The sequence below is a fragment of the Palaemon carinicauda genome, chromosome 34 (assembly GCF_036898095.1).
Source record: "Palaemon carinicauda isolate YSFRI2023 chromosome 34, ASM3689809v2, whole genome shotgun sequence".
In the NCBI taxonomy this organism is placed as follows: domain Eukaryota; kingdom Metazoa; phylum Arthropoda; class Malacostraca; order Decapoda; family Palaemonidae; genus Palaemon; species Palaemon carinicauda.
Genome location: NC_090758.1, coordinates 18055515 through 18065056, shown reverse-complemented (window position 1 = coordinate 18065056; position 9542 = coordinate 18055515). Strand labels below are relative to the sequence as shown.

At 41.4% G+C, this 9542-nt stretch overlaps 1 protein-coding gene across 2 annotated transcripts in view; it reads left to right on the top strand.

Annotated features, from left to right (window-relative positions):
• Window positions 1–309: 309 nt before the first annotated feature.
• LOC137627103 (zinc finger protein ZFP2-like) overlaps window positions 310–9542 on the top strand; it is a 364597-nt gene continuing 355364 nt past the window's right edge. For both annotated transcript variants that reach the window (XM_068358123.1, XM_068358121.1), the window contains exon 1: window positions 310–460. The gene's annotated coding sequence lies outside the window, so the exon portion shown is untranslated. The remainder of the gene's footprint in view (window positions 461–9542) is intronic.

Genomic DNA, 9542 nt, shown 5'->3' with positions numbered 1-9542 from the left:
ACCAAGGCATCTAAATGTTTGTTGTTATTTGTCGATGAAAACGCATATCTCTCTGACTAAACTCACTTGACTGCTGCTAACAGAGACGTTTCGTATAAAACTAGTGAAAATTGTAGTGAACATTCACCTAATAACAAAATTTGATCATTATTTTGACTGTAAAGTTATAAGAACAATAAGAAAAAATAAATATAGAATTTTAAAGTATAATGATATGTAAGTATATAAGTATTTTATGAAATAGATTAAGAAAGTATAAATTTTGTAAAGCTAAACGTTCCCAAAATGTTTGTTGTTGTCCCCACCCGATGAGAAGGCAACTGTTGCGGTTGAACTTGTTACTTGAGAGAATTTGGGAAATCTGTCCAGTGTCCACACGAGTTGACAGGACAATTTAGACAACAACAAAAAACACTGATGATGTTAAGAAGAACTTGCACACTCGATGACACGAGTTGAGGTAGGATAAGACGTGGTTAACAGAACCTAAGTCGAACGTAGTTAGGCTATGAGTGTGGTGTTATATCTGTTACAAGACAAGTAGGCGTTTTGGTGACGAATTCAAGTAAGTTCTGCTTGTGGCTCTCAGCCTTTAACCTATCTTGGGGGTACCAATGTAATATCTCCCAAAAAGGAAGACATTATTACTTAAGTTTATTAATTGCTAAAGTTTTACAAATCTACAGGGTAACATTTCGAACAGAAAATATGGTAAAGTTTCACTGTATTACAGATTCTCATTTCGAACAGAAAATATGTTTTCCTGTAGTAAATAATGTGATTTGACCGAATTTGACCTTTATTTCAACTGCAAACAAACAGAACAACCAGTTCGACTATCTTTAAGTAGCCGAATTGGTTGCTGTTATTACGACTGAAATGAAGGTGAAAACCGGTTAATCACGCTATTTTCTACAGGAAAACATATATTTTCTGTCAAAATGGTTAAATATAAGGTAAATTTTTACAAGCACTTACCAGGCCATAGGCGATATTTGCCATTACAAACAACATCAGCTACACATTTCAGTCACTTTTTCTTCTATGCACTTTTCGGCGGAAATGCATAATTAACGAGTTATTCAATATCTTATTTTTAATATTTGTTAAAAAATGGACAAGTCATTCGACATGTTGACCCCACAGCAAATATTGTCATCTGAGCCTCTTTGCACCCTCGCATACCCATAAGTAAGTAGTCCAATATATACTAATATTTTCCTCAGCCAATTTTTTTTATTTGTTTCATTTGTATGCATGTCTTTCACATATTGTAATTAATATTTTGTTATTTTGTTATTTAGTTTACGTTAAATCACTTAGAAAAACGTTATTGTGGTTTTTTCCCCCCCCCCCTTTCTAAGGCATTTTTGGTCCGAGACACAAGCGTTAGCGGTTGAAAAGCATTTTTTTCGTGCATCCTCTCAGGCATTTTATTTTTCTCTTCTCGTTTTTCATGTTTGTATGCATGTATTTTAAACATTTTACTTAATATTTTGTTGTACCAAAATGGGTTAGCGTATTTCTCTGTACTAGTTTACGTTGAAGCACCTAGAAAAACGTTATATTAATTTTTTTTAGTTTTTTCCCCTTTTTGGAGGCATTTTGGGTGCGAGACACACACATTTCCGGTATGGCGCGCATTAATCTTCTGCACATTCGTTACAGTTCAAATTTTAGTTTGCGATGGCAACCGTCGAAGTCAGTTGTGCGGGCTGTAGTCTTGACTATTTTAAGTGTATCAATACCTTTTATTCGAAAAACAGCGAAATCATAATTTTTTTACAAGGACACGGTGCTTTACCTGTGGCAGTGAAGTGCCCCCATTGTGATATTCTTTGCAATTATAATAGTAATACGCACCTGTTTTTCTGTCGACGTCGTAGGAAAGCTCCCAAGAAAAAAGCTAGTGTTCAGTGTACATACACCGTTTCTTTGTTCAAGAGTACATTCTTAGATAATGCACATGTGAAACCTTGGGAAGTGGCTCTTTTTGTGAATCATTTTTTAAGCAAACATTGGGATCACTCTACCATCATAGACTGTTTACATTGGTCGAGCAGAACAAGTGTGGATTGGCGAAGCTTTTGTTCGGAAGTAACCGAAAAGTGGTTTTCAGAACAATCCCCGGTGGGTGGTCAAGACATCGTCGTGGAAATTGACGAAACACTAATTGTACGTAGAAAATATAATCGTGGTAGACAATTAAATCAAGTGTGGTTGTTTGGAGGAATTGAGCGTGTGTCCAAAAAAAAATTTATCATTCCGTTACATCACGAAGGGCAAGACAGAAGTGCTGAGACCCTTATCCCATTAATTAAAAAGTATATCTTGCCAGGCTCTATTGTAATTAGTGATGGTTGGGCAGCGTATCGAAATGTAGGAAATGAGGGATATACCCACAAAGTGATAAACCATAGTGAGGAGTTTGTCCAAGGGACAGACCCAAGTGTGCACACGCAAAACATTGAAAGACTTTGGAGAGACGTCAAGGAGTGGTCCAACGACCGGGGAATCGATCTGAATATCTGGAACAATATTTGGCCAGATATTTATTTATTTCACGTTACAATCACGATCAGTGTTACCATCATTTTTGGCTGCAAGTTGGTCAGCTTTACAGACCACATGGTGACCGTGCACGACCCATTGCTGAACAACCTGAAGCAGATAACCCAGTATCGGACTCTGATTCAGACTCATAAGGTAAATACATAATTTTTTCCTGTGACGAGCTAGGTTAGGCACAGTGACCGCTTAGGTTAGGGGCAGTGACCGCCTAGGTTAGGGGCAGTGACCGCCTAGGTTAGGGGCAGTGACCGCCTAGGTTAGGGGCAGTGACAGGTTAGGTTAGGTTAGGTTAGGTCAGGTTAGGTTGGTTTCTTTAGTTATCAATGGCAAGAAAATATGTTTTTCTAGTTGATTTTGATGTGTTTTGCAGGAATTTCACCTTCATATTTGTCGAAAATACACAGTTTTTGTCACACACCATTTGGGGTGTGGGATAAAAACGGGTGATTTCCGCCAAAAATGAAGGTGAAATTCGTGCAAAACACATCAAAATCTACTGGTAAAACATATTTTCTGGCCCCTAGGCCCTGGTAAGTCATAGTAAAAATTTACCAAATATAAGGTTTCTTGTTATATATTTTCTGTAAAAATGTTTAAATATAATGACTTTCAATTTCCGTGTCACTTCACTCGTCAAGTACGGATGTACTGCAAACGCTTGCATTAGCAATTTTACGCAATGTTACCAATGTTAATCTGCCATTGCTAACGTTAGCAATGCTACGATAATATTAACGTGTATTTTAAAGCATTTTTCCATATACCTTTTACGCAATACATAAAAAGGAACTAAAGGGTACAGATCCTAACAAACCCACCTAACCTAACCTAACCTAGAAGTTCCCAGATCACAAACCCTAGGCGGGGGCAAGCCCCCGGACCCTCTTCCCAGGTCACAACCCCTAGCGGGGGGCAAGCCTCCAGATCCGCTTCCCAGGTGACAACCCCTATCCAAGTTTTTACCTGCTAATATATAAAATTAAAGAAATTAATGACTTAATTTTATGACCGCGACAACGAAACTTGTGGGTCACCAGGGTGTTGTGACTGTGAGTCTGTGACGTCTTAACTTCTTTGTCTTAGTGCAGTACTGCATTTGGAACACTGTAAACGTTGGGCTATTATATTACGAGATTTAAGAAAATTATCAACATTGGAATTCACCGATATACTTACAAGTATGGATTACTGCAGTCGTTACAAGTTTCTAAAACTTCCTTCGTAAAATACGCAATAAGACGTCACTTGAACTAAGAAAGACCTGACTTGGACAAAGGTTTCCATGGAAAAAGGTTTGTTGGAAGGTGGGGGTAGGGAAATATTAACCCCCACCCCCTGTGCAAACTTTCCATACGTATTGGTTCGTGATTGGTTAATGGAAAAGCAACGGAGTCTAGAGAGTAAACATGAATGAACCAGAATGGGAAACTTGTCTAGAGCAATTATTTATGTGAAATCGGGGCGTGACAAGGTAATAACAAAATGTATAAAAGTAATATAGCAAGATAAAATGGAGTGTATGATAAATAATATTTAATGGGAATATAAAATGAGGTGATTTTATAAGGTATCGGATAATAAAACGAGTAATACTGGGGTCAGACGTAATATGTATACGAGGGTATTACATAAAAGGGATGGTATAGTTGTACTGGATCAAGACATATACCTGAATTAAGCGGGTGAAGTCGAATAGTTAAATTTGACGGCTAGAGAAGAAGAAATCCTATTGGTGGAGGAGGAGTCTATGCAAGGGACGAGGGATTTTTGCGCAGGTCGAAACCTGCTATGTACGAACGAACGAACGAGAGCGACTACAACCGACAAGTAAAATGACAAAAAATAAATGAATAACACTGCTAATGTTAGCATGTTACACTAACATTGCCAATGTTAGATTGCGCAGCTCAATATAACCGTATTTTTTCACGAGACATAGCCTTTGCAACGGCGCCTCCAAAGTTTATCCTCTTATACTGTTTTGTCTTTAACTCCGTTTATTATACATCCAGTAAGTTTTCCAACCCAAAACCCTGAGTTCCCACTGGGGGTCCCCCATTATCGTTGGATATAGACATACAGTGAACCCTCGTTTATCGGGGTAGATAGGTTCCAGACCCGACCGCGATAGGTGAAAATCCGCGAAGTAGTGACACCATATTTACCTATTTATTTAACATGTATATTCAGACTTTTAAAACCTTCCCTTGTACGTAGTACTGTTAACAAACTACCCTTTAATGTACAGAACACTTAATGCATGTACTACAGTACCCTAAACTAAAACAGGCACAAATATTAAAGGCGATTTTATATCATGCGTTTCCTAAACACGCCAAAAAGCACGATAAAAAATGGCAACCAATGTTTTGTTTACGTTTATCTCTGATCATAATGAAGAAACAAACGCATTTACACATCTGTGTATAGGTTAGTTTTTGCATTGATTATATTGATTATTCAGTACAGTATGTTGATTTTGTTATTACCAATGTTTTACTTAATTTTTCTTAGGACTTCCAAATGAAATTTTTTTCTTTATGATGCTGCCTGAAACGACGGCGTAATAAAGTACGCTCAGTAAACAAACGAAGGCATTAAACGCGCATGATGAAAGTGATAAATAATGATATTACAGTAAAAGCTTTTAGAAAATATGTTATTACAAATATTATTTACCGTATCTATATAAAATCATACATACGTAGCAAAGCAAGAAAACAATTTACGAGAGAGAGAGAGAGAGAGAGAGAGAGAGAGAGAGAGAGAGAAGTTGTTTTACGTACGTAAATGTAAATTTAAAAAAAAAATAGCCCCATTTCATATAAAATAGGTTATTACAAATATTTTACTTTATCATATTACAGTAGTCTGTATACTACTGTAAAGTTCAGTACAGTATGTTGTTGTTATAGTCGTGGCGCTGAAATTTTCACGAAACAAAAACACGGCATTCAATTACAACAGCTGATTCTCTCTCTCTCTCTCTCTCTCTCTCTCTCTCTCTCTCTCTCTCTCTCTCTCTCTCTCTCTCTCTCTCTCTCTCTCTCTCGTGTTATACAATACTTACATATAGATGAAAAAACTAAAATTAGTTTTCTTAGTGTCAATTAAATACGAAATGAAAAAATTATGCCGAGTTTACATCCATTTCAATCGTTGCTAAAAATACGGCATCCGATTTCATCAGCAAACAACTATTTTTTGGGAAACATCATTTTATTCTAGAAAATTGCTACTCTTTAAATAGTTAATTGCACATTAAGAAAGCATGTACTTTTGTTTTTAAATTTCGGGTGTGTTTTAAAAATCGAGTATTGTTGACTTCTTTTTGTTTTTACTTTTGGCTGTGATTAGATCAGCTGACGTCTAGCTGCCACTCTTAGGAGTGTACGAATACACTAATAAAGTATCGATTATACCATTTCTTAACTTATTCAAACCGTCTACAGTGTACAGTTGATATTACATAAGCACCAATGTGTTATAACCAATAAAATTTTTTTGTTTATTACATTTAAAACAACACTCTCTCTCTCTCTCTCTCTCTCTCTCTCTCTCTCTCTCTCTCTCTCTCTCTCTCTCTCTCTCTCTCTCTCTCTCTCTGTGGGCTACTTTTCACTACCTCCCATTCCTTACCTCTCTATCTCTCTAACAAATGATATCTTTGTTGCTCCTCAAAGTTTCATTTATATTGAAAATCAATCATGATTCAATTTTCCTTACTTTCTCCTATCTCGCACCATCGGTCACATCGCGGTATTTTCGAAATTTCCGGAAAATCCGCGATATATGTATATACATGCGTTATGAAAAAAATCCGCGATGGTCGAACCGCGAAGGAGCGAGGGTTCACTGTATAAATTTCTGAAACTATTTATTTGCGACGGGAACGAGTGTCATTTGTTCCTACACCTGATACAAACCCTCGTTTTTTACTATAGGAGATATTCTAGCGTGAACTGGAAAATACGGCAGAAAAACCTTAACAAGGTCGTTAACGACCGGGCAGGTAATTACCCACCTGTTAGTGGTGGGGAACCGCTGGTCGGGAGCTGCTGTTTACCTTCAATCGAATTCTAGCCGTCGCAGTGGTAACACTGCTGTTCCTGCTTTATTTGCCTGGCAGACTAACCTTTCTTTTTTTTTTTTTTTTTTTTTGATTAGTGTAGTCCTTTTTCTTTGTTAGATGTGATGTCCTCTATTATGAGGAAGTGTTTCGGGCGCCTTCATATCGCCGCTGGAGGTGGATCCTCTTTCCCTATGCCCTGGCTACAGAGGTCATAGGTGTTCTGAGGGTCCCCCTGCCAAGTATGTAGTAGTGAACATGGCAGTACCTCCTCCTCCACTTCATTGTCCTTGCCCTCTTCGGAGGCTAGGAGGGAGAGAGAGAAGAGGAAAAGGAGAGCTCACTCCTTCACCCAGACGTTCTCGCCGGAGACACGGGCGACATAGGAAGAGACATAATCGTTCTCGCTCTTCCCTGCCTTCTATCTCTTCACGAAATGTCTCGCCACAAGACTATAAGCGCTCTCGTTACAAACTTGAGAAGAGTGCTTCCTCCTTACCCTAACATAGGGCATCAAGAGCGTACGCTCCAACAAGAGCATAGCTCCATCACTCACCTGTGCGCAAACTACCTACATGCCACCAATCTCCTGCGCACCAGTGCTCTCCTACGAGCTCCCGCGCACCAACATTCTCCTACACGTGCGCATACGCGCCCCACATCTCACTCTCCTGCCCGCCATACTGGGCACCATCCTACGCGCCAGGTAAAACCTGCGCGCCAACTTTCTACTGATAGCAGGACTTCTGACAAGTCAGCCATGCTGCCTTCTCCCGCGCGCCAACCCTTACCAACGCGCCAGCCTTCTCCCGCGCGCATCCGCAAGGATATACGCGCACGCTCGTGAATCCTCTCCTAGGGATGCATGCCAACGTTCTCCCGCGCGCCCCGTATGAATCCACTGTGCACCCGCGCGCTAGGGAACTTTCTCCTGCGCGCGCGCCCTATGGCTGTTACAGATGTGCGAGAACACTCTCCCGCGCGCCCGTTTACGCCTTCACCTAGATGTTCTCGCTGAAGAGACAGGCGATATAGTCTCGCCTCGAGACTATATGCGTTCTTGCCACAAACCTAAGAAAAACGCTCCCTCTCGTCATTGTTCTGCCTCGCTCTTGTCTTTCTCTTGCGAGGGATCATCCAAGAAGCCAGGAGCGCGGCCAAGGTGCAAAGCACGTCCTGACCTCGAACCCTCTTCTTCGCATAATAGTTTGAGGGTCTCCGTAATCTCTTCAGAGAAGATCACTCTCGCCTTTGAATTCTCGATCTCTGATCCTTTGGGGTCTCGTGACAAGGAAACTTCGGTTTCGCGGTGCGCTATCCCTTCGTTTTTTTGCAACTCAAGTTGCCGAAACCTCAGGCTCTCGTGCATTTAGTCTTGCTGACACTTCGGTGTCTCGTGACAAGGGAAACTTCTGTTTCCCGTTCCTCTGGCTCTTCGGGTTCTCGCAACACAACCTCTAGGGGCACACATGATCATGCTGAACCTTCTGGTTCTCGTGAAACAAGTCACCAAGAGTTTTACTCTTATGACAGAGAGTCTTCGGACTCTTGTCGTGCGTAGTGTTCGCGTACGCTCAACCAACACTGCGCCAATGACCATCAAGAGTTTTACTCTTATGGCAGAGTCTTCAGACTCCCGTCACGCAAGGTGTTCGCACGCAATTAGCGCTACACACGCAAATCTCCGGTCATAAACTCGCGGGGTCAATCCCTCGCTCTCGTGTTTCAGTCAGGACAACCTCCCCAGTTCCTTTGCTCCCTAATGAGTTAAGGATTACGAGTCTCTCGGAAACCTCGGAAGAAGATGCAGGGTTTCGGCCCTTCTTCTCTTCGGTTGAGAGCAGGAGGGAAAGGGGTAACGTGTTAGAGAGGCTAAAAGAAAACGCCCAGATAGCAGCGATGTAGAACGCAATTCCGAGGGCTTCGGTCGCTCTGTTCGTTATCCTGCGCTTCAGGTGGCAGCTCATGAGCTGCCCATGTTACGAGGTAGCACTCGTTGCCAACCTATCAACTTGTTGGGAATCTTAGATTGCTGCCCGGAGGTTCGCCTCCAGGGGTTAGAGAACCTCCCATTGCGAGGGAGTGATAACCTTCCTCGGAATTGGGCGGCCTGAGAGAACCACCCCCCTTCCGAGGAAAAGCTTCCCCACTTCAGCCATTCAGCAATCTTCCCTCCTTTGTGAAGAGTTGCGAACGGCTCGATGAGTTTTACCTCTACTATCTCGTCCCCGAAGACTGTGCTTTCTCCCCTTGAGCTGGGGAAAAAGCAAGTCTAAGGCTTGTTTCACCTTCGGGGGGAACTTATCCCTCGTTCGCGAGAGAGATTATTACGCCTACACTTTTTTCCCATAAGAGCTGGGAGAAAGCTTGGCTCAGGCGATGTCCTCCATCGGGAGGACTTCTCTCTTGTTTACGAGAAGGAGATTATTACGCCTACGTTTTTTCCATACAACGGAGAAAACTTGCCTTAGGCGATGTCCTCCTTCGGGAGAACTTCTCTCTTGTTCGCGAGAGAGATTATTATGCCTACGCTCTTTTCCCATAGAACTGGGAGAAAGCTTGTCTTAGGCGATGTCCTCCTTTGGGAGAACTTCTCGCGATTATTACGCCTATGCCTTTTTCCAATAGAAGTGGGAGAAAGCTTGTTTGTTCCGTAACCAAAATACAAACCACGCTATTTACTTTCGGCGTAGCTGAAATTGACGAGCCAATAGAATTTTAACGAGGGTTAACTACCCCCGCGCTAATTAGCAAGGGGGTAGAGGAAGAGGTAGATTGCTACCCCTCCCCCCACACACCGGTGAGTTGTTTCACTTCACTTTTGGCTCGGACGATGTGCAGACGTGTCTGTCTCTCGTCCTCGCTTTTGACAGCCTTAATCTGTTTTTTTTTCTTTTCCTCA